At 48.3% G+C, this 24825-nt stretch overlaps 1 protein-coding gene across 2 annotated transcripts in view; it reads left to right on the forward strand.

Annotated features, from left to right (window-relative positions):
- LOC140399129 (regulator of G-protein signaling 3-like) overlaps nt 1–24825 on the forward strand; it is a 369904-nt gene that overhangs the window by 60937 nt on the left and 284142 nt on the right. The window lies entirely within an intron of this gene.

Genomic DNA, 24825 nt, shown 5'->3' on the forward strand with positions numbered 1-24825 from the left:
GTCTTCTTGATACCGTTGAAGCAAGATGGGACATCCTGCTTCCCTGAAGGGGTTGGAGGACCAGCAGCAGGGTCACTAATACTGCCTGAGATGCGGTGGTAGCAGCTCTCAGTGCACGCAGCATGGCAAGGACTACCATCCAATGTCTGAAGATGACGCAACAGCCTCCACTGAGCTGTTACACCGATCTCCTGGCATCAGTTGCGCCTGCCACCCCTCAAACCTCCCGCCTGCCCCCTCCCCCCAACCCCCACCCCACCAAATCACTGGCTGACACCTCGCACCCTCCCCAAATCTGGGCCAGGATTCTCAGAAATTCCGCCCAAGTGTTGACGCCGGCGTAAACACTGGAGTGGTGTACGCAGCGTCAGTGGGCCTCCTGGCCCAGCAATTCACCGCTGTTCAGGGGGCTTGCACAGCGCCGGAGTGCTGCCCGCTGCTCCAGCGGCGAAAGGCGGCCCTGCACGGCTGGCACGGGTCCGCATATGCGCGCGATGACAGTCTCGACGCTGCCGCATGCGCGCGCTGGCCGTCTCCGTGCCGGTGCATGGGCGTGGTTACGGTCTCCGCGCCGGAGCGGAGCAACATGTCGGGGAACGTACATTGGGCCGCATGGAAGGAAGTAGGCCCCCTCCAAATCGCGGCCGCCCGCCGATCGGAAGCCTCCAATCGCGGGCCTGGACCCCATGGAGGCCCCGCATGGAGTCAGATCCCCCCGTGCCCCCAACAGGATGTCCACAGCGGCCGCAGCTCCACCCTCCCGCCGGCAGGACTCAGAGGAACTCGGTGGGAGTTCGGACCGTCACCCGCGGAGAATCGCCGCGGGGGCCTATTTCAGTGGCCCCCGACCGGCGCCGTGGTGACCGTGCGGGCACGATTGGCGCTAATTCTCCGGCGACCGGTGAATCGGCATCCCGGCGACGGAGCAGCGTGGCGGGAATCTCCCCGCCCCCCAGCGATTTTCCAACCCAGCGCGGGCTTGGAGAATCCCGGCCCTGACCTTCGTGCTTGCTCCTTAGAATCCCCTGCCACCCACCATCACAACCCCTTCATGTCCAGGTGCATTGCCCACACTTTCCACCTGCTATTGACCCACCTGACCCATCAAGAGAGAAGCCCACAATTCTTGCTCTTTGTCCCGCAGGAGAAGATAGCACATGATAAGCGGGAAAGTGTCAAGACGGGGTGGGGGGAAGGGGAAGAGTACCAAAGCTTCGAGTCCTCACCGTTATTAGTTGAGGCATAGAGTTTAACAGTAGGCCCCCTTGCCATTATTCGTTGAGGCATGGTGTTGAAGAGCAGGGAGGTTATGCTGGAATTGTATAAAACGTTGGTTAGGCCACAGCTAGAGTTTTGTGTGCAGTTCTGAAATCCACATTATAGGAGGGGTGTGACAGTGAGGTTGGTCTGTGCCCGAGAGGCAAGGATCCCACTGCCTCTTTACCCTGGAAAGAATGCAGAGGAGATTTACCAGGATTTACCAGGATGTTGCCTGAGCTGGAGAGTTTTAGTTGCGAAGAGAGATTGGATAGACTTGGGTTGTTTTCCTTGGAGCAGAGGTGACTGTGGGAGGACATGATTGAGATGTACAAAATTATGAGGGGCATATAGAGTAGACAGGAAGAAACCTTTCCACTTGGTGGAGGGATACTTAACCAGGGAACAGATTTAAGGCAAGGGGCAGGAGGTTTAGCGGGGGCGCGAGGAAAAACCTTTTTACACAGAATGTAACTCGCTGACTGAAAGGGTGGTGGAGGCAGAGACCCTCATAACATTTAAGTTGTATTTAGCTGTGCACTTGTGATCCCAAGGCTATGGGCCAAGTGCTGGAAAATGGGATTAGAATACTTAGGTGGTTGTTTTTGACCGGTGCAGATGTGATGGACCGAAGGCCCTTTTCTGTGCTGTCGGGCTCTATGACTTTGGAGAACAGGCCCTGAAATCACGGGGTTCCCCTAGGGGAGAGCAGTCACCAACAGTGAGGTTGGCCTGCTTCCCAGAGGTGAGGATCCCACTGCCCCTTCACCCAGATGATTTATCTCAAGTGAGTTGTTCATGTCAGACAAAATGGTCCTCCACTCTCACTGACCACTTATCCATTGTCGTCGTCGTCCCCCCACAACACCCCTCCCCCTTCCTCCCCTCCCAAACCACCATCCAAGACACCATCTCGGAGGAGTGCTCCGAGGAGACTACTATTGAGGCGTCACAGCTATCAACCCTGCCTTCCACCGGCGCAGAGACACATTCCTCGGTGGGGAACATTAGTGGAGAGGCTTTTGTGGCACAATCCGGTGAGCACCATGCAGTTGCTGATGCACATCAGATGGAGACGGGAACATCCAAGTGAGTCAGCAGTTGAGGTCTGCTGGATCCCCGGACTCAGCTCAGGGAGGAGAAAGCTCTGGAGACCAACCTGGGGCTTGCCACAAAGAAGACGACGCCGGTCTCCAGTTCTTCCGAATTCCCCCCCTCGCCCCACCGGCACATCTCAAGGGCAAAGGGCCGGACAGATGATACGGTGATGCCAATGACATTGGTAAGTCGGCTGGGACCTCCAGCTCCAGGCCCTCCAGAGGATGTTCGGCAAGGGCATCAAAGGCCACAGAACGCGGAAAGCAGCTAGCTGCCTCCACTCTAATGTGGGGACACACCTAGGCATAACACTAGATTATGAAAGATTGAGGAGCACTGAGTGGACATTGGGGGGGGGGGGGGCGGGGGGTCACTTTCTGTAGCTAGGGGAATAGGAATTTTAAATGTCCACAATTAAAATATGTTAAACCTGATAGATGTGAAGCCTCTGTCACATTAATCTTCACAGCGGGCCTGTCTGCATCCCTACCCTTGTTGGTCTGTGCTCCCCTCACCCCTCCCCACCCCATGGGCACAGTGGTCCAAGATCAAACACCCCCCGATGCAGACCCAGTTCAGAGGATGGGTGTGAGCAAGCTGTTAGCAGAAGAAGAGTAATCAAACGTTGGCATAAACTGAGGAGCACAGAGCTCACCTCACAGTGAGTTATCATCACTCTCCTGCCTTGTATATTGACCTGCTGACAATACACAGGCCAGTGATATTGCAGACCCTTGGAGGATTGAATAGGGTAGTTGGGGCAGGGGATTGTGGGAAGATCGTAGATTCAGGGTCGTGGAAGGCAGGGAAATGGGGGGAAGGGGGGATTTGGGGACGGAGTGATTGGGGGGAGGGCGGATTGGGGGGGACAAGGGTTTGGGGGGAGGGGTGATGTGGGGATTGGGGGAGGGGGGATTGGGGAGAAAGAGGGACTGAGGCGGGATGGGGAGGGGGAATTGTGGGGGAAAGAGCGATGCCGGGGGGGGGGGGGGGGGGGTGAGCTGTCGTTCTATGAGAATTGGGCGAGAATGAAGGCCTCCTTGGTCCTCCGGGTATGCCGGACCCTTGCATCCTCCTTGCCTGTCCTCCATCCTCCGGCATCTCCTACGGGTTCTCTCTGGGCTCATCCTCCAGCTCCTGGTCCAGCTCCTCCTCCTCAGAAAAGGCTGCATGTTCCTTCTCCTCCTACAGCAAGTGTCCTGCTGATGTGCCAGGTTGTTGAGGGTACAGCAGACCACTCAAAACGGGAGACCCTTTGGGGGGTGTACTGCAATGCACCACCAGAGTGGTCCAGCCAGCAGAAACACATTTTGAACAGGCCAATGCACTGCTCAATGACAGCACGGTTGGCAACATGGGCCATATTATAGCAGGTCTTTGTCTCGGTCTCTGGTCTCCGTACTGGTGTCATCAGCCAGGATCTCAGCGGGTACACCTTACCCCCAAAAGCCAGCCATTCACTCTGGGGTGCCCATCGAAAACACCAGGGATCTCCAATTATCCCAGGATGTAGTTGTCATTAAACGCTCCCTGGGAAGCATGCACGCATGTGCGTGATCCGAAGGTGGAGGTCGCACACGAGCTGAACATTCAGGGAGTGGAACCCCATTGTGTTAATAAAGGGCACTCACTGATTCCCGGTGCAGGGTTATCCTGGCAATGACGAAGAGTGCTGTAGCCCAGGCATCTTGGTGGGCCTGGTCCAGCTCAGACTTGATCAAGTCTGATGCCCGGTCATGCAGAGCAACTGTGACCTCGTGGATGCACTTGTGTGCTGCAGCTTGGGAAATGCCACACAAGTCCCTGCTCGAGCCCTGGAATGAACTGGATGGATAGATGTTCAGGGCTGCAGTGACCTTCATGGGGAGCGGGGGTCCTCCTCCTCCACGGAGGACCACATCCGCATTGTCTCTTTGTTGAGACGGAGTCTCCTGCGGCACATGCTACCCGTCATCTCCTCGAACCAACGATGCCTGTACATCGCCAGCGTCCTATCAGGTGCAAATGTTTCTTAAGCAATTGTTGTCGTAAAAATCTCACGAAAAGAATCCTTGGTACCATGCTTGACAGGGACAAGGACAGAGTGTATTTGGCTTCTGAATGTGTGGATGTCAAAATGCAGGATACGCAAGTATTGCTTATTCTAGTCTTGAAGGCCACTATCACCTTCATAGCCACTGGTCATGCTGACCTCTGCCTGCTCTGAGACTGCGGTTGTGTCTGCATCAAAGGCCAGATTCCTTAGGAGAGCAGAGAAGCCTGACATGCTCTTTATTGCTAAGGTTAAGTTTGGGATGGTTTCTACCTGAACACCCTAAGCGATATGACTTCTTACTGAGGGCCCTCCTTCTTATTCTTCCCATCCCCTCTTCCAGCAGCCAGCATTCCTGTGTGTGACCTCTGCTCCCCCTCTTATGTTATAATTCAAGAAGAATACAGCAACTGCAAGCTGGTCTGGAACGACGTGGTTTATGCAGGATCCTTGAAGGCAAAATAAAGTCTTTTGCAGTCCTTGCAATTCCAATCAGACTTTAATAATAATCTTTATTGTCACAAGGAGGCACACATTAACACTGCAATTAAGTTACTGTGAAAAACCCCTAGTCGCCACATTCCGGCACCTGTTCGGAGACACAGAGGGAGAATTCAGAATGTTGAAATTACCTAACAGCAACTTTAAACAACTTTAGAAACAATCAGACACTTCAAGAATAATATCCAGAGCAATAGAAGTCAACCGGCATATAACCTAAAAATCAATGCAGATTCTCTCGAGACATCTGGTCAGTCCCATTCTCTGCTTTATCCTCAGAGTCCTAAGAGTTCATTTCCCTCAAGTGCCTGTACAATTTCCCTTTGAAAGCATTGAAGGTCTCCCCCTTCTACCACTGTTGTGGACTGTGAGTTCCAGGTCCCCCCACCACCGTGTCCCTTAGCCCAAGCTTTAAATCTTTTGTCCCCATAGTCGTTGTACCATCAGGAAATGGGTATAGCTTTTCTTCAAAGGAAAACATCCCCAGTTTCTTTAACCTAAACTAGCTAAATTCTGAAACATTCTGGAAAATCTCCTCTCAAATACTCTTGCATCCTTCCTAAAGTATAGCGACTGGGACTGGTTCAGCATAACTTGTCTGCTTTCATACATGTTAATTCCATTTATGATACCGAAGATCTGCTAACTGTTCTGTCAATATGTTATGCCACCTTCAAACATTATGCACAGGAACCCCAAAGTTATCTGTTTCTGCACACACTTTAGAGGAAAGTCCAGAGTGATTCTCCTACCTGAAGGGGGCTAGCAGGAGTACTCCACGCAGCTCTGCTTGCCTATATGGGGCCTTGCACTTCCGGTCCGGAGTTCGCGCATGCGCACGGCAGCTGCCTTTGGCGGCCGCCCCGCGCGACATAGTGGACTCACAACACGGAGCGGCCCCGAAGATATAGGCCCCCTCGAAATCGTGCGCGCCCACGGATTGGTGGCCCCCGATCGCTAGCCTGGTCCCCCCCCCTTGGCAAAACGTGGTTAGAACCACACTGTCGCGAACTCGGCCAGTTATCGTCGGAGAATCGCCACAGGGCCTCTGTCAATGGCCCCCTACCCGCGCCCCATAGACTGCGTGCGTACGATTCGCGGTGATTCTCTGGGGACTGGAGAATCGCGGGAGCTGCGTCGCACCGTTTTTTTTGCGTCAACGCCCATTCTCCGCCCGTGCGCCGATCGGGAGAGAGATTGAACCATCGTGAGGTGAACAATCATTGAGCCAGTCCGATTCGGAGTGACTTCCAGGGGAATTCTGAGGATATCTTTGTAAGTGCGAGGTTGAGATCCAATTTGAGGGTGCAGAGTTTTAATGAGGTTTTGTGACTCACAGTGGTCACTGACATCTGGTTGGGTTGTTGAGAAATCCATGGGATTTGCCTCAGTTACATCTGCCATTTAATGTGCAGCTGTGGTGTGTTTGAGCACATTTTGCCTGTTAATTCTATTTATCTTATGTTAATTCTGAATGTTAGAGTATAAGATATTTATTGTAAATTTGTATTACAAAGTTTATATTGTTTAAAATTGGAATATTGTGGCTTTATTCTCCTGTGGGTAACTGGGATTTCAAGCTTTGTTTACTTCCAACAAAAAGTCACTGGTCCCTAACCAGATAGTAACATCTGTCTTTCTCTGTTGTTGGTATGTTCCTCACCTGTACCTGAAACATCTCCTTCTTAAAGATTACCTATTCTTCCATTATACTTTTTCCTATCAGACATTGTTTTCATTTTACCCTGGCTAGATCCCTTCTCATGCCATTGAGTTAGCCCTTTTCCAATTTTGAAGATGTACTTTTAATTGTACCTTGCTTTTCTCTAATAACTTATGATATTTTGATCATTCTGATCCAAGAATTCATCCACAAACACTTGGTCCACTTGGCCCATGCCATTCTTCTCCTTCACCTGAATATACTTGCACCTTACCGGGAACAGAATTAAAGCCAGTGGTGAAAGTAAATGATCTGTGTGTTTTAGTGCATTGTGCTTTAAAGCTTTATGATCGAAGCTTTGAATCTGATAATAAAGCACACAAGGTTTTAGGTTCCAATCATAGGACAGTTCACTTAAAAAAATACCATTTTGCCCTCAGAATATTGTGCCTAGTTTTGGTGTCCCCTCGTGGTGAGTGATGCTGAGGCTTTGAAAATGATGCAGAAGGCAGCCCCAAGGTTAATGTCTAGTTTAAAACACCTCGGACATGCAGAAAAGCTCTAATTAGTTGGGTTAGCATTCTTATTATAGCAGAGACGGTTAAAGGAAGATTTAATGGAAGTACTAAATTTATGAAGGGTTTTTAGAGAGGAGTTAGGGAAAAACTGATTCTACTGGTACTGTTGCTCTGTTTATCTGGTTATAAATATGTCGGTCAGTATGGTCGCCTTTCTTAATCCTAATGTTCCTACTTTCAGAATCACCAGGTGTCTCTCGATACCGCCACAAGGTTCAACCCGAATACCGATCAAAGAGCCAGTTAGTTAGTTCAAAGTCAATACTATTTATTTACACACAGCAAGATCTACTCATGCACAACAGTACTACAAACTAAACTATCTCTAACGCTAACGCCTATACTTAACTTCAGGTGCCCACTTAGTCAGAGGCCGTTGTTCGGATCTGAGGCTGTTGGGTTCGAAGAGATACAGGAGAACAGCTAAGGTCGTCCGTCTGGTAGCGAGCGTTGACCTTGAACTTACTTGCTTCTGGTGATGCTGGTGGATGGGTCTCTCTGCCTGAGAGCCAAATCCAAGAGAGCGAATCTCTCGTGGGGGTTTCCTTCTTATACTTGGAGGGGCTTTGCATGCTTTTAGGCGGGCCTTAGACTTGGTCCCAATTAATTGGGTAGGTTCTCGATCATTGTTATCGATCTTAACAAATAAAAGGGGTGGGTGCCCTGATGGCTGGGCATGTCTTAGGTGGCCGTTGGCCTTGCTTTGTTTGTGTCTTTCTGGCGCCGGGATGTCTGCAACAGTATCAACTACCTGAGTGTTAGTCCTTTGTTCCTCGGAGATGGGCCATCAATATGCTAATCGACCCAGAGTTTCGATTCCGTCTGGTAACTGCTTCCCAAATATACATTCAGGCACTGTGCCTGCTTGTTGTCTAGCATTGTCCACATTTCCCTACATTCTTTGTGAGCGTCCATTTTGTATTCTGGAAGTGGCCATCCCAGATGGCTACACCCCCTCCTTGTGATCCTCAACGCGAAGCATGAAGGATCATATTACTGCATCTTCTTTGTTCTCTGCCTAAGTCGAGCATCCGCAATCAAGGACAGGCTCTATTCTACTCTGTCCGATGGATTGGAACTTTACCTAAATTGTTTTATATACACATTATTATAAAATTCTACGGGGCGCTATGACATTCAGGCATGCATTTACAATTAAACACGGGAACCTCTAACTATTCTTGTTTAAACTATCCTTAGTCACTTAAAATAATTTACAACAGTATAAACTATACAGTAGCAGCAATACATGTCTCTGTAGCTTGGCAGTCAAGTACAGAGTTTTACATCTTTTTATTAGAACAAACAAACAAAAAAAAGTCGATGCACTTTAATTCACTTAAAGAGAGTGGGGGGTTTGCTGAAGTCCGAAAATAGTGGGTTTGAATGAATATACCGTAGTGCGGGAGGCTTTCCTTCGCCATTTCCTAAGTCTCAGTGTCTGGATGACACTACAGAGTATTGCCATGGCTAACAGTGCTTCTACAATGTAGGACAGGGAATACCAGGTGATGAACTTGTCACACCAGGTTGGTGTACCAGTTACTGTCTCTGGCTGTAGTGTATGGCAGGGATGGGAAACATTCACGGCCTGTGAGGTAGGGGTCAGGGGGGTTGGGTCCACGGACAACTGTAGGTATCCTGCGAAGATCCAAATGTAGACCATGATGTCTGTCTTCATGTTCTCTTCTTCCTTCCGTGGTCTTCCTGTTGCTTCTGTGGTTCTGGATTTCTGTGGACACAAGCATAATATCTGTTATTGGCTTGCTTAAGATCTCGTATGTCTGTCTGTCTGTCCTTTTATTACCAATTACCCATTATAATTGCTCACCATCTGTGACTCCTTCATTTTTTAAAAACCAAATAGTTTGGGACCAGATATCCAAGAAGAAAATACTGTCACAGCGCGAGCAGTCTCGCAGCCTGTGCGATCGATGCGGTGGTGTACCATCCCAGTGTTTGAGGATGTAAATAGCATATGGAGAGCAACCTAAGGGTCGTTGGAAAGGAAACAAAAGAGTTTTGAACCAAAAGTTCCGAATGGGGTGCGTATGGGCCGCGGCGGGTAAGAATGGGTGAAATCCCCGGGTAGGACGGTGACCAGTGCTGTATGTGCACTACTCAAGCGTAGCTGACCAGATGGGGGTCCTCAGGCAGGGCAGGGACCAGTGCCGTTTCTCCACTGCCTGAGCGACTGGACAAGAACGGAAAGAATTTGTGTTCGCCGTGGATGTTGTCTCTTGTGATTACCTTCGAATCAGAAAAGTAGCTATGATCGGTTGTCTACCGACAAACTAGTTCCTTTAACTGCCAGTGGGTGTTAAAAGAGTGGTGGATTGGGGCCATGAAAACTTTAAGTGAACAAACAACATTCAACATGTACAGTAAGAAACATTTAAAGCAACAAACTAACATAACAAAAATCGTGCAGGTTCCATCAGAAAGTACACCGTAAATCTCCATCAGTTCCTTTTTACCATCATCTGGACACCTCATTGCTCTTTAGCGAACAGAGTCGCAAAGAGCTCGTCTGGTGGGAGTCAGACTCAAAGTCATCATCTTCTCCTGGTTGCCACACTCGTGACTGGAGTAGCTGTGCCAAAGCTGCTTGGGGCGAATTGGGGTCCATCTCATCATTCCGGATGAGTCTGTACGAATTATCTCGGTGCCAGTGTTTCGTGTCGAGGTTGGAGGTGGTAGGGGGCAATCCATAGTCGTCGGGCGGTGGGTCTGGATCAGGGGCTTTAATGTACATGGTCTCAAAGGGGTCGCTGGAATCCTGTTCGGAGTCGCTGGGTGTGGGGCCTGGTGCAGGGGTGTAATCGTGTCGCGATGCTATGGGGCTGTCGCTATCACTGTCGCTGCTGCTGCTGGTTGAATGAAGGGAGAGGCAGAGTCGTGCCTCTGGGGGTGGAGTCGAAGTAGTGTCTGAGGATGGGCTGGACTGGTTGGGGGAGGGTAGGAAAAGGTCATCCGTGGGCGGGGCGTGTTCATCCGCTGCTGCAAGTGAGATGTGGTGTGAATGGCTGTTCTGTGTGTCATAAGCCTTAAGCTGGTTTATGTGAAACCATGTAGACTTCCCATTGGGAAAAGTAATTTTATATACGGAGGGGCTGACTTTATCAGAAATGGAGTACGGTCCTGCAAATTTGGGGGAGAGGAATGAGCTGGGGTTGTATAGGGATAGAATGACCTGCTGCCCTACTACAAATTCTGTGGCGTGTACTGTTTTGTCGAAGCAAACGTAACTTTGCTTCTTCCGTGTTACAAGCCTAACAGCTGCTGCAAGCTGGGCTGCTTTTACATTCTCGACAATCTGCTGAACTGCTTTCTCATGGGTGAGGGCGGTGTCTGTGGGGCTGGCCAAATCGAGTCCTAACAAATATTCTGTCCCCTTCATGGGTTGTCCGGTCATGTGGGTGTGGGGGGTGTATCCAGTTGACGTGGATACCGTGTTCCTTATGAACATTAGTGCAAAGGGGAGAACTGTGTCCCAGGTGCTATTGTGCTGTTGCACCATTTTCCTTAGGGTTGCTTTGAGAGTCCTATTCATTCTCTCAACTATTCCGCTTGATTGGGGATGATATGCAATGTGGAATTTTTGTTTGATTCCGAAAATTGTGAGGACGTTTTTCATCACTCGTACTGTAAAATGTGAGCCTTGGTCGGACTCTATGCTCTGTGGAAGATCCCATCTTGTAAAGATGTGCTGAGTGAGGATCTTGGCTGTCGCTTTAGCCGTGTTCGTTCTGGATGGAAAAGCTTCCGCCCATTTTGTGAAGGTGTCGATGACCACCAACACATACTTAAAACCCTTCTTGCAGGGGGGTAGGGGTCCTATATAATCAATCTGCAAATTTGTCCAGGGGCCATTAACGGGGCGGGTGTGACTAAGCTGACCTTTCCTTGCATATCTGTCCGGATTGTTCTGGGTGCAGATCAAACAGTTCTCAATGTAGTGCGTTACATTGGATTTTAAATCGGGCCACCAGCAGAGAGGTCTGAGGTGGGCGAAGGTTGCTTCTATGCCTTGATGTCCATGGTTGTCATAGAATTGACAAATAATTTGGTTTCTGTCCTGAGTGGGGACCACATAAATACCTTCTTCTAAAATTACACCGTCATGAGTCGTCAACGTGTTCTTGTATTTATTGTACGGGGCTGAGAAGTTGCATTTTAAAACTTCCCTGAGCTATTCACCTTTTTAGGCCTGCAAATCCTGAATGTTGGTCTGTGAGACCTGAACCGCGTGTCTGGAACCTGCCTTTGCTGGGGCATCTGCCTTAGCGTTACCGGGGGGGGGAAGAACGATGGTGGCTACGAACTTCAATAATACCATATTTCCGATCTTTAGCTGTCCTTAGAATATGCTGGAGTAATGGGGCTGAGGGCAGGGGTTTTCCATCTGCGGAAACAAAACCTCTAGATTCCCACAGGGGTAGGAATTCTGTTAAACTATTACAGACATATGTCGGAATATATGTCGGCTGGGGTCGGGAACGAGTCGGGGTGCTCTACAATATACGCGATGGCTGCTAGTTCTGCTCCCTGTGAGCCTAAATGTCTGAGCAATTTCAAAGATGTCTCCTCTAACCTGCGTCCCTGCGCGTCCTCTACATATATACCACAACAGGTAATCCTTTTACCGTTCGAAACTGTGGACTGGCCATCCACATAAATCTTTAGGGGTGCGCCTATGTCTGTGGGCTGGGGTCTCTGGGGTGGAGTACCTGGTTTCGGGGCAGCTGACTTTGGTACAAAGGGTCCTGTGTTGTGTTTGGTGGAGATGATTTCACATTCATGTGGGGTGCCAGCATAGTGTAAATTGTCTGCAAGAAAAGTGTGTGTTTTTGTCCTCTTTACTGTTATGCCCCGTCCCTGTAACAGAAGTCCCTGTAAGTCCATTGGGCGGCGTGAATTTGGCTGACTGTGCCGTCCTTTAGTCTACCATCCAGGAAAAGCTGTGTTGGGGTGTGCTCACTTGAAATGGTGATGGGGTTGAGTCCTGTTATGTAGGCGAAGTATTGAACTGCCCAAAAAACTGCGAGCAGGTGCCTTTCGCAGGCAGAAAATCCTTGCTCAACTGGATCAAGTACTCGTGAGGCGTATGCTACGGGGCCTAAACGATCGTGCCTTTCTTGGAGGAGCACGGCCGAAAGGGTTCGGTCGGTGGTTGCAACTTCAATTGTGTATGGGGAGAGTGGATCTGGGACCTGTAAAGCGGGAGCTGTGCTGAGGGCTCATTTCAATGCATCCACGGCATCCGTGTGCCGTGGAAGCCATTCCCATGGTGCTTGCTTCTTTAGGAGTTCGGAGAGGGGCGCTGCCTTTGTGGCAAAACCGTCGATGTGATTACAGTAGCCAACCAGTCCTAGAAATGATCGGAGGGCTGTGACATTATGGGGCAGATGTAATTTGACAATGGAGTCGATGCGTTTCTGCTCGATCTTGCGTTTGCCATGGGTGATGACTGTTCGTAAATAAATTACTTTTTCTTGTAGAATCTGGGCCTTTTTGGGGTTCACTTTACATCCAATTTGTTGAAGGAGTCCTAATAGTTCGGCGAGAAGCGAAATGTGCTCTCCCTTAGTGTCCGGCTGCAGTAGCAAGTCGTCTACATACTGGAAAAGGCAGTCGGGTCGGGAAAATTTGGCTAATCCATTCGCCAGCTGTCGGTGAAAAATGGAGGGGGAGTTGTGGAAGCCTTGTGGAAGGCACGTCCATGTGTATTGCTGTCCCTGGAAGGTGAAAGCAAATTTATATTGGCACACTTTATCCAATGGAATGGACCAAAAGCCATTGCTAATGTCCAAAACCGAAATTTTTTTTGACTGGAGTCCCTGTTTTAGCATTGTCTCGGGACTCGTGGCTACAGTGGGGGCTGCTACTGGGGTTACTTTGTTTAGTTCCCGGTACTCGATGGTCAGTCGCCATGATCCACCGGGTTTCCTGACGGGCCAAATTGGGGCATTGTTCGTTGAGGCTACTGAACGGAGTACGCCTTGGTAAAGCAGACTCTAGATAACCTTTGAGATTTCTCCCTCTACTTCTTGGGGAAAACCGTACTGCTTTTTTAGTTTGGGGTCGGGACCTGTAATGTTCACTAAGCCAGCAATTTTGCCACAGTCGAGCTTGTGCTGGGCAAAAGCTGCTTTGTGTCGCTGCAAAACGTCTCTAACCTCTCTGTCCTGACTAATGGATCGAGGGTCGAACCAGAAGTCTCCTACTGCGCTAATTCTGTTTTCGTAGTCTCCAACTGTGAGCGTGCCGGGGGCTCGTGCTGCCTTTGCCATTCTCCACACACATTTGTTTATGGGGTCGAATGATATATTGTGGGAGCTCATAAAATCTATACCTAAAATGTTTTCGGCTGTCTGGGGTAGATCGACTAGCTCTACAGGGTGTTTAGTTTAAATGTTCCCTATCTGAATCGCTACAGGGGCTGTGATGTATCCCTGCTGCAAGTGCCCTGTAAAATCGCTGAGAGTAATGGTGTCTGTGGTGGGCAATGTGTCTCGTTGAAACATTGTGGAGGAGTTGAGCATGGTGCGGGACCCTCCTGTGTCCCAAAGAAATTCTACGGGGTGTCCCCGGACTGTGCCTGCCACTACCGATCTTCCGGACTTGTCCCAAAGGGTGTCGCAGACCCAAGTTGGGGAGTCCGAACAGCGCCAATCGGTGCTGTTCATATCTGCGTTATCGGAACGGACGCTAATACTATGGCTTGGCTTGGCCCTATTCTTATTCAGGGTCCCTGCCTGCTGGTTTTGCTGCTATTTCTGGGGCGCATTGCACTCTCGTGCGTAGTGTCCTAATTGTCCGCAATTGTAACATTCTTGGGATTTAGGCAGCTGTGGGCTGTTTCTTCCCTCATTTACCCATGCGGGGTTCTGGTGTGTTCTAACTGGATGCATGCTAGCACCTACCTGCTCTTCCTCTGCTTTACCGTAAGCTGATTTTCCCTGAACGGACTGTTCTCAAGCTCGGGACAATCTTTTTAGTACCCATTTCTCATTGTGGGCCTTGTCTGAGGGATCGTAATTTGCGCAAGCTCTCTGTCCTGCTTCTGTCGCCTGAGAGACTAGGATTCAAGTCCATTTGGCCATATTGTCTGGGGTCAAATGGGCACGGGCTAACTCTCCAAATACCGCTGTGAAATGAATCCACAGGCGTCCAGCAAACGCTGTGGGGTGCTCGGTCTTTTTCTACCTACATTTGTTTAGGCCTTCCACGGGGTCTCCTTTGTTGCAGCCGATCGCATCTAGAATCGCTGCATGCATTTCTTGGAGGGTGCCTCCTCCTACATTTTGTGGGTCGGGAAGGGCTGTCACGACTGAAGGGTCGAGGCTCAAAACTGAGCTTCACTTCCTCTTTTTCATCCAGGCTGTACATGGTCGCCTGTTGTTTTACTCTTGCGAAATAATGGTGTGGGTCCGATGTGGGTAGGAACGGTGTCATTTTATCGCACGTGTCCCTTGATTGAGTGACGGTTAATGGGGTGATGTACAGAAAATCTGGGTCTCCGTTTGTTGGGCCCTGCGCTGTGTGGTGACAGGGTTCATAGGGTTGTGATCTGCCTGTGCAGTCGGGGGTGGGGGTGCTTTTCTTTTCTGTGGTTTGTCCTGAGTACATGTGCCATGTACATATCTATGGGCAATCTCATTTAACTCCTGCCAATCGGGGCCACTTTCTTGGTCTAATTGGTTCCAAATGTGTCCTGGTATCCATTTTGTACAGAAAGCAGAGATTGCAGGTCTGCAATTTGCTTTCGGCATTTGGCGTGATCTACCGAGCTCTGCCTTTGTTCCATCATGGAACTGTGGAGTGCTCGTAGGGCTGCTTTTAAATCGTTACATTGTTTCTGTAACTGCTCGACTTGGTGTTCTGTTTCTTCTCGTACCAACACTGCGCGTTGTGTGTCTTGGTAGGCCTTATATTGCGACCGAAAGCTGCTTAAATGGGCGAGACAAGATTGGTGTGCCCATTTGACATCCGCCATCTCCTTGTCCTTCGCCGCTAACTGCTCTCTCAGTTCCCTGTTAACTTTCTCGTACTCACTCACGTCTCCCTCACTATTCTTATCTCTCTCTTCAATCTCTCTGCGGAGTGTCCTCACGACCTCCTCTGTGTCTTGCAATTGTGCTAAGCAGGACACGATTGCCATCGGCTTACGAGCTTTCCCTATGGATCTCTGTCAGGTTCTCCCACCAAGTATGCCCTATACCTCTGGGACCTGTTTCATCGTTCACACAAAATTCACTCCAAAGGGGCCATCCTTTCCCTTTGAGATATTTTCTGATTTCCTCTTCCCATACGGGACACTGTCCTACTCTACTGGTCGCTGCGACCTCGAATTCCTGGGGGTTCATTAGGCGTTCCATTGCCTTCATTGCCATTTCTATTGCTATCTCTGGGGTTTCTACCGAATTTGTAAACATGGTACGGCTTACGCTATTTTCCTGCCTACAAAACTCCCGAAGTTTTACGCAACAAAATCTCTCAGGTTTACCTTATATCACTGTTAGTACACATGCAAATAACACACTTCCGAATCTTGGAGGTTTGATCGGTATTGGTGTTACGCTTGTGGTTTTTCTTTTTCCAATTGGATTTCTAATTCATATTTGGGTTCTCTCGGAGTGACGAAGCCACTTCGAGGTCGAGTCCCGTCAGATGTCGCCAGTAATGTTGCTCTGTTTATCTCGTTATAAGTATGGCGGTCAATATGGTCGCCTTTCTTAATCCTAATTATGTTTCTACTTTCAGAGTCGCCAGGTATCTCTCGATACCACCACAAGGTTCAACCCGAATACCGATCAAAGAGCCAGTTAGTTAGTTCAAAGTCAATACTATTTATTTACACACACAGTAAGATCTACTCATGCACAACAGTACTACAAACTAAACTATCTCTAACGCTAACGCCTATACTTAACTTCGGGTGCCCACTTAGTCAGAGGAACAATGGCCGTTGTTCGGATCTGAGGCTGTTGGGTTCGAAGAGATACAGGAGAACAGCTAAGGTCGTCCGCTGGTAGTGAGCGTTGACCTTGAACTTACTTGCTTCTGGTGATGCTGGTGGATGGGTCTCTCCGCCTGAGAGCCAAATCCAAGAGAGCAAATCTCTCGTGGGGGTTCCTTCTTATACTTGGAGGGGCTCCGTGCGCTTTTAGGCGGGCCTTAAACTTGGTCCCAATTAATTGGGCAGTTTCTCAATCATTGTTATCGATCTTAACCAATAAAAGGGGTGGGTGTCCTGATGGCTGGGCGTGTCTTAGGTGGCAGTTGTCTTTGCTTTGTTTGTGTCTTTCTGGCGCCGGGTTGTCTGTAACAGTATCAACTACCTGAGTATTATTCCTTTGTTCCTCGGAGATGGGCCATCAATATGCTAATCGATCCAGAGTTTCGATTCCGTCTGGTAGCTGCTTCCCAAATATACATTCAGGCACTGTGCCTGCTTGTTGTGTAGTATTGTCCACATTTCCCTACATTCTTTGTGAGCGTCCATTTTGGATTCTGGAAGTGGCCATCCCAGATGGCTACAGTACAAGGGTCATTAAACAGAGATCACTGATTTCAGGTAATAGTTAAAAGAATAAATGGGAGATGCCAGTAATTTTTTTTCCATTGTGAATTGTTATGATCTGGAATACATTACATGAAAGGATATTAGAGGCTAGAAGCAGATTGAGGAGTAATTTTCAAAAGAGAATTCCATATATATAAATATATATATATTTGAAAGGAAAAATAATTGCACAGCTATAAGGAAAGAACACAGTAATGTGAGTAATTGAATTACTCTTTCAAAGACACATTATGGGATGTCTGAAATTTTACAGATTTTGTGCCCTTATTGATGTGTTTTTTTTTGCCTTTGAGGATCCAAGAGCCGGTGCAGACTCAAAGGGCCGAATGGCCTCCTTCTGCACTGTAAATTCAATGATAATCTATGATTAATCTAGGACAAAGGTTCGGCACAACATCGTGGGCCGAAGGGCCTGTTCTGTGCTGTATTTTCTATGTTCTATGTTCTATATGACATGGATCTACATGGGCAGGGAGAGTGAAACACAACATCACAAATCTATGGGGCATAATAGATAGGCGAGTGGCACTTTCTTGCCTATAATTTTCATATATTCATTTGCCTTAATAAATATATCAGTTATTGGGCTGGATTCTCCGATTCTGGAGCTATGTCCCCATGCCGGCGTGGGAACGGTGGTGTTTTACGCCAGAAAACATGGCGCAGAACGGCCACCGATTCCCCGTTTTGCAGGGGGATAGCAGCAAGGCAGCGTAGAGCATCCGGCTCTAGCTGCCGATACACCCTGGAGAATTGCCGGGTACGTGGCATAGCGGTGCCGTGCTACATGGTGGAGACTGGTCGTGGACCCAGTCCGCTAAATAGTACCCCCCTTTGGCCGTCTCCCGCCCCCCGGACCACCCCCCACAGTGCCCCCAGCCCCTAATAAAGTCCCCCTGCCCACGGATCGGCCCTCCCCCGACTGTGGCGGTGCTGGACTGAGTCAGCAGCCACCACGCCAAGTTCCCGACGGATGAGACCACACGTGACCAATGCCATCGGGAACTCGGCCAGTCGGGGGCGGAGCATCGGGGGCAGGCCTCAGGCAATGTCCTGAGGCTGTTGATACGTGGCACGGCATACGTGGCACGGAGCATCGCGAAAGCGACGCCGTCCCTGATTTGGGCGGGTACTCGGATTCTCCGGCCGGTCACCGAATGCGATTTTAGCGTCGGCGATCGGAAAATCCAGCCCATTGTGCTTGGAATTTTCTGCCCTCAAATGCTTGTTATGGGCTGTGGCAGGCCTTTCATTTCTGGTTATGCACAATTTAAATTAAAACACATACACAGACACCAACATTAGTCGGATTCTTTTTAAATAGGATTGCAGACAGCATAGGTTGAGAGGTGATTGGAATGTAAGACGAAGTTGTCAATTTAAATATGAAGTAAAGCACGTTGGCAATTCATCTCAAAGCCTTATCTCACTAAGTGTTTGCACTGTTCATCTTCAGATAGATTGAAGATGTACACATGAGAAAACCTCAAATGTGCAGTTCTGGTCACAAGGGGGTACTGTTGTTACATCCCTGGATGATATTATTGTGTATGTAGACATGGATTTTGAGTCAACTCCCATAACAGGCAATATGCGCCAACCACTTATAGGAGCAACAACTTCAATAAATATGAAATTAATAAGGTACAATTTAATCTTTATTTAGTGTATATTAGTTTTTTATTCCTTATTTTATTCATTAAAACAGGTTTCCCTCTTTTACTACAGCTTTTGCTCTCAGTCGCTTACATCACTTATAACAAGCAAAGTGGTTCGCATGATAATTCCTTTCGGGATTACAATGCAACTCCTAAATTGAATGAGGAAGAGGAATTTTTTTGGAGCAATTACATCCGAGGCATTGGCACACATTCAAACTTGCCCCGGGATTACATTTTTATATCTAAACATAAATGCTGGATGTGGTGTGGAAAGATATGCCTTAAAGATACAGTAAATAGGAGCATGAGTCAAACAATCATCCCCTCGGTTCCATAAAATCCCTGCAGTGCAGAAGGAGGCCATTCGACCCATCAAGTCTGCACTGACCCTCAGAAAGAGCACTCTACCTAGCTCTGCTCCCCTGCCCCATTCCCGTAACCTTGCACGTTGATCATAGCAAATCCACCTAAGCTGCATAGTAAGATAATGGCTAATCTGATAGTGGCTTTAACTCCACTTTCCTGCCTGCTCGTCTGTAATACTTGACTCCCTTGTTGATCAAAAATCTGTAAATCAGCCTTGAATATATTCAGTGACCCAGCTTCCACTGTTCTCAGGGGCAGAGAATTCCAAAGACTAACGACTTGAGAGAAGAAATTCCTCTTCATCTGCATCTTAAATAGGAGACCCCTTTTTCTGAAACTGTCCCTCATTCTAGATTCCTCTAATAAGACATATTCTCTCAGCATCTAACATGTCAAGTCCCCTCAGAATCTTAATGTTTTAATATGATTACCTCTCATTCTTCTGAATTTCACTGAGTATCGGCTCAATCTGCTCAACCATTTCCAATAAGACAACCTCTTCATCCCAGGAATCAAGCAAAGGAACCTTTCAGAATTGCCTCCAATATTTCTTCTTTAATAATGAGACCAAAACTGTATGAAGTAGTCTAGGTGTGGTCTCGCCAATAAAGGACAACATTCCATTTGCCTTCCAAATTACTTGCTGTGCTTGAATGCTAATGTTTTGTGTTCCATGTACAAGGTCACTCAGATCCCTCTGTATTGCAGTCTCTTTCCATTTAAATAATATTCTGCTTTTCCATTCTTCCTACCAAAGTGGGGGACCTCACATTTTCTCACGCTGTACTCCATCTGCCAAATGTTTGCCTACTCGATCTATCCATATTCTTTTGCAGACACTACCCCACCTATTTTTGTGCAGTCAGCAAATTAGGCTACAATGCACTTTGTGTCTTTATCAAGATCATATAAATTGTAAATATGACCCCGTAGAGATAATGAATTTCACAGTGACTGACGGAAGGAATTGCATGAAAAGATTTTATGTTTTAAGACTTTTACTGTAACAAACTAAAATCAACATTGACTAATACAGTAAACTACAGAAAAGCTACCTCCCCATTAATTCATTAACTCACCAAAAATGCATGATGATCTGTTTGTACATATGCCATCTTCTCGGCACATATGTAGCCTCCCAGATTTTCAATGGACTTCTTTCTCCCTGCCACACCGGGACAAGTCTTCCAGTGTCCTTTCATTTGATCTTCTGAGTATCCTCAAACTGACTTCCAGCCGCAAGGTGACTCCTGGGTCTTGAACCTCCATAAGTCCCCCCCGAATAGTAAAATACATCTCTTTGCCATCCTTTTCATTGGCTAACGCAAAACAATCTTTTCCTTTGCTTGGTACAGCAGCAGCTGTTTTCAGTTTCCCTCTCTGGGGGGTCTGTTTGTTTGAATCTGAGCGACTGCGTCCAGCACATCAGCTACCCCTCTTTTGTGTTGCGGTGTGAGAACTGGCACAGTTTCCCAGAGTTTTGCCTCAGGGGGACCCGGGGGGATCTGGCACCGGGGGGTACCTCCATGGTGGCCTGGCCCGCGATTGGAGCCCACCGATCCGCGGACGGGCCTGTGCCGTGGGGGCACTCTATTCCTCTGCGCGGGCTGGTGTACCGGTCCGCGATGGCTGGTGCGAAGACGAACCCTCCTTGCGCATGCGCTGGGATGACACCAGCACACGCTAGCGCTCCTGCGCATGTGCCAACTCGCACCGGCCAGCGGAGGCCCTTCGGTGCCAGTTGGTATGACGCCAAGCCCCTTCCGCGCTGGCTGGCGCGGCGCAAACCACTCTGGGGCCGGCCTAGCCCCTGAAGGTGCGGAGGATTCCGCCCCTTTGGGGCAGCCCGACGCCGGAGTGGTTCACGCCACTCTTTCACGCCAGAGTTGCCCGCCCCGCTGGTTTCCGAAGAATCCCGCCCTATGTTGAACATAAATTAGGGTGGGGCAGTATAAGACATAACCAATTTATATAATCTCTCATTTGTAACAATAGTTAAGACCCCAGCATTGATCTCTGTGGCACTCTACTAGTTATAGTTTGTCAACCTGAAAATGACATTTATCCAGACTCTTTCTGCTTCAACTTGGTTGTGTTGGCATCACAGATTAACATCTGTATTCAGCCAACATTTGTGTCATTAGTGTCAGCTGTGTCAGACATGACCTCCTGATGTAGTAATCACGATGATGAAAATCTTATAAATGAAAATAATCTAAGGATAGGTCTTGAAGATTTCAAGTGATGGGGTTGTAACTGTTGTTTCATTGTGAGATTTCCTTCAGGAACAAAGATTGTTGATACACTTGGAACAAATTATCATTTTAGTTTGTGTGGATGGTGACCTCATATTTTGATATTGCTGAAGGGTATTAGGCTCTTGTCCCTGTCAATCGGCCCATCAAGTCTGCATCGAACGTCTGAACGAGCACCCAACCTAGGCTGACTCCCCCACCATATCCCAGTCACCCCATAACCTCACCAAATCTGCACATCTGTGGACACTAAGGGGCAATTTTAGCATGACCAATCCACCTAACCTGCATATCTTTCTCCCTTCCTTGCTGTAGTGATTCCCATTCCAAATCTTTCATCAAAGATGTGACACTAGATACAGAATCATGCACCAAGTTTTTGGATTGCTTCAATCTGGCCATATCAGGATCCCACTCACAAAGTGCATACTGCAGGATTGGATAAATAACTGCTTGGTAGATAACTCTGACATTTTGAGCGAGATTCAACCACCATGTTGCATCCAGCGCAGAGCTGAGCGCAATGGCTGAATCCCACGTGAGCCCACTGGGCTCCACACCTGGCTGATCGCACGTCACACGACTCGCTCCACCCGGCGCGCACTGGATCACACCCTTTATGGGAGTGATCCAGATTAGCATATTTAAATAAATCATTAGGCTCATTTAAATACCCAGACGCTGGGACTCCATGCTTCCGGTGATGTCATGTGAAAGCAAAAGGCAGCTCCTGCCTGGGCCCTGGTTACTTGAGCTTTTTGCCTGATATCCAGGGGGGTTGTGCAGTCAATCCCAGCCTACCGGACGGTATAAACAATTACTGGTGGAATTATGTCAAATATTTCATCGAAGAAGCCTGTTGGAAAGGAACCTCAGGAAAATAGCCGGTGAGGGAGTCGGAAGGAGTAAAGATGGCGAAGGTGGCTGCACCCATTATGGTAGATATTCTGACTGTGGTGATGGTGCAGTAGTTTGAAAAATTTGGGAAGCAAATGGACAAACAGTTTGGTCAGCAAGGCAAGAAGCTGAGGGAGTCCTTCAAAGCTGCCATTGATGAAGCATTGGGCCCAATCCAAGTGCTATTGGGAAGAATGTCAAAAGCTGTGCAGGAGCAAGGCGAAATACTGAAGGATGTGGAGGAAGCCTTGTTGCAGCGGGAAGGGTAACTCGCCTTGCTGGAAGCAGAGAAGCTGTTCGAGGAAGAGAGGAACAAGGGCCTGAGAGCAAAAGTGGAAATTCTGGAGAATAGGTGGAGGCGGCAAAATCTTAAGATCGTGGGGCTGCCGGAGGGAGTGGAGGGCCTGAGGCCTGCTTTTCGGAGATGTTCTCCGGTTTGGTGGGGTGGGGAGAACAATGTATTCAGAGTTGGATAGGGCCCATCGAGCACTCTGTCAGAAGCCACGGCCAAATGAGCCACCAGGGGTGGTGATAATCTGTTTCCATAGTCTTCAGAGGAAGGAGTGAGTCCTGTTTTCAGCCAAGAAAAATCATAACATTGACTGGGAGGGAAACCTAGTCTGAATTTTCAAGGACATAGGGGCCGAACTGGCAAACAGATATGCCGTCTTTAATAAGGCAAAGGCTGCGTTATATAAGAAAGGAGTATAGTTTTTGGTGGTGTACCCTGCGATGCTGCAAGTTACGATGGAGTCGAATGATTACTACTTCGACATGCCGTTGCAGGAGGAGGCCTTTGTTAAGGAGAAAGGACTGGGTCTCGAGCGAAAAGCGTTGAATGGGACTTTTAAAGAGAGGGATGGGAAGGGTTTGTTTGGGAGGTTTGGGGGCATGGTGTGTGAATCCTTCGGTTTCTGGAGGTGAGGGTTGGGAGGGGAAAGTAGTGGGGGTTGTAAATAGAATGGTAAGGTGTGAGCCATATGGCCCCTTGTGGGAGGTGGAGCATAGTTAGTTTGCTGGTATGGGTGCAGGGCGGATGGACTGGGCGGATTAGGTTTTTGTTTACTGTTGCCTTTTGGGTGTGGACCTATATGGGGGCTACCACACTAGCAAGAAGATGCAAGCTAGTGAATGGGAATGGAAGGGGAAGGGACTGCAATTTGTTGGACTTGTTTCGACAAGGTTGCATTGTTTACTCAAGCCTGGCCCATCCATGTCCTCATCTGAACACTGCTAAACGTCACCCCCTATGCACTATCCCGATGTCTTACCAGGTGTAGATTCCTTCTCTACGCTAGCCCCTAAAATATGCACAGTGTGAGTATCTGGGCTGGTGAGTACAGAGGGTAAGATCAAGTGTCAGTGCCGCTTCAGTTTCATAGCTTTTTTTCTTTTTATCCACTGCTTAGGCAGCTTTCCATTCTTGGGTATTTGAAATGGAAAAGGGACAAGGGTTGGGTTCTGGTGAGAGGGAAAGGGAAAGTAAGAGTGTGCGTATCCCTCTGCAATCTCTCATCAGAGAAATTGAGGGATAAGGCAGTAGTGAGACGTCAAAAGAAGATTAGGTGTATAGATACCCTCATCATCAATTGCTACAGTGGCTACAGCCGAAGTAATTTCTCTTTCCAGTGATGGCCAACACTGTTTCTCCATTGATATTAAAGCATACCGACACACACATACCGACGCTATGTGTTTGGGTGCTATGTCTGTCATGGTTAAATAGCTGCCAGTACGTGAGAGTTATGAGTAGTGGGTGAGAAGCTTGCAACAGCTGTGTGTGATGATGAGGTAAGGAATATGAATCCTGATGAATGGGGTAGAGAGTGATAAGGGTGTAGAGAGTTCATAGAATCATAGAATTTACAGTGCAGGAGAAAGCCATTCGGCCCATCAAGTCTGCACCGACCCTTGGAAAGAGCACCCCACCTAAGTCCACACCTCCACCCTATCCCTACACCTCCACCCTATCCCCGTAACTCCACATAATCTTTTTTTGGATACTAAGGGCAATTTAGCAGAGCCAATCCACCTAACCTTCACATCTTTGGACTGTGGGAGGAAACCGGAGCACCCGGAGGAAACCGGCGCAGGCACAGGGTGAACGTGCAGACCCCACACAGTGACCCAAGCCAGGAATCGAACCTGGGACCCTGGAGCTGTGAAGCAACTGTGCTAACCACTGCGCTACCATGCTGCCCACTGTTGTGCAATAGATGAGACTATTGGCGCAATTCTCAGGGTATGCCATTTGTAGATGAAAGCAATGGTGCGAGATATTTAAACTTCTGCCTGCACTGCATCTATTTTTGATGAGCAACACGCCCTGGCATTGCTATCCTCTGTCATTTCTTCCCACTGTTAACTGAGCATGTACCTGGAGGGTCTCCTGTGCCAGTGGATACAGGCCATTCCACCTCTTTTCCAGTGAGGTCTCCAGTACATTTTCTAAAAGCTTTGGTGCACACTCTTTCACATGTTTAGCTATTGCTCAAAGTATCACAGTTCTGATCCAGTTTTGAAAAATACTTCCAGCACTTGTTGGAAACAAAAGGCACCTGCTCTTTAAGATGTGGAAGCTGTCTTTATTCAACATTAGACGTTTGTGTTACTGAAGCATGAAGCCAGTGAACAGCAAAGGTATGCTGGCTGCATGCAGAAATCATTGATAAGAACAGGCAGCATGAATGTAACGCATGCACGACAATGAACATATATATGCTGATTAATTGGGCATTGAGATACTTGCGCCCATTTTTAGGTTGTTTCCTCTCCTGTCTCCAGTCTTTAGTATTTTTTGACAATCTGCCACCTAAAGGTGGTCTTTATCTTTTCTTCATTCTTATGTGCATTTTTTTGCTTTCTGCTGACTGTACAATCATTATCCAGTTTCCTTTCAAATACTCTGGGCCATCTTTATTTACGCCA

This window comes from Scyliorhinus torazame, chromosome 22 (assembly GCF_047496885.1).
Source record: "Scyliorhinus torazame isolate Kashiwa2021f chromosome 22, sScyTor2.1, whole genome shotgun sequence".
Taxonomy (NCBI): domain Eukaryota; kingdom Metazoa; phylum Chordata; class Chondrichthyes; order Carcharhiniformes; family Scyliorhinidae; genus Scyliorhinus; species Scyliorhinus torazame.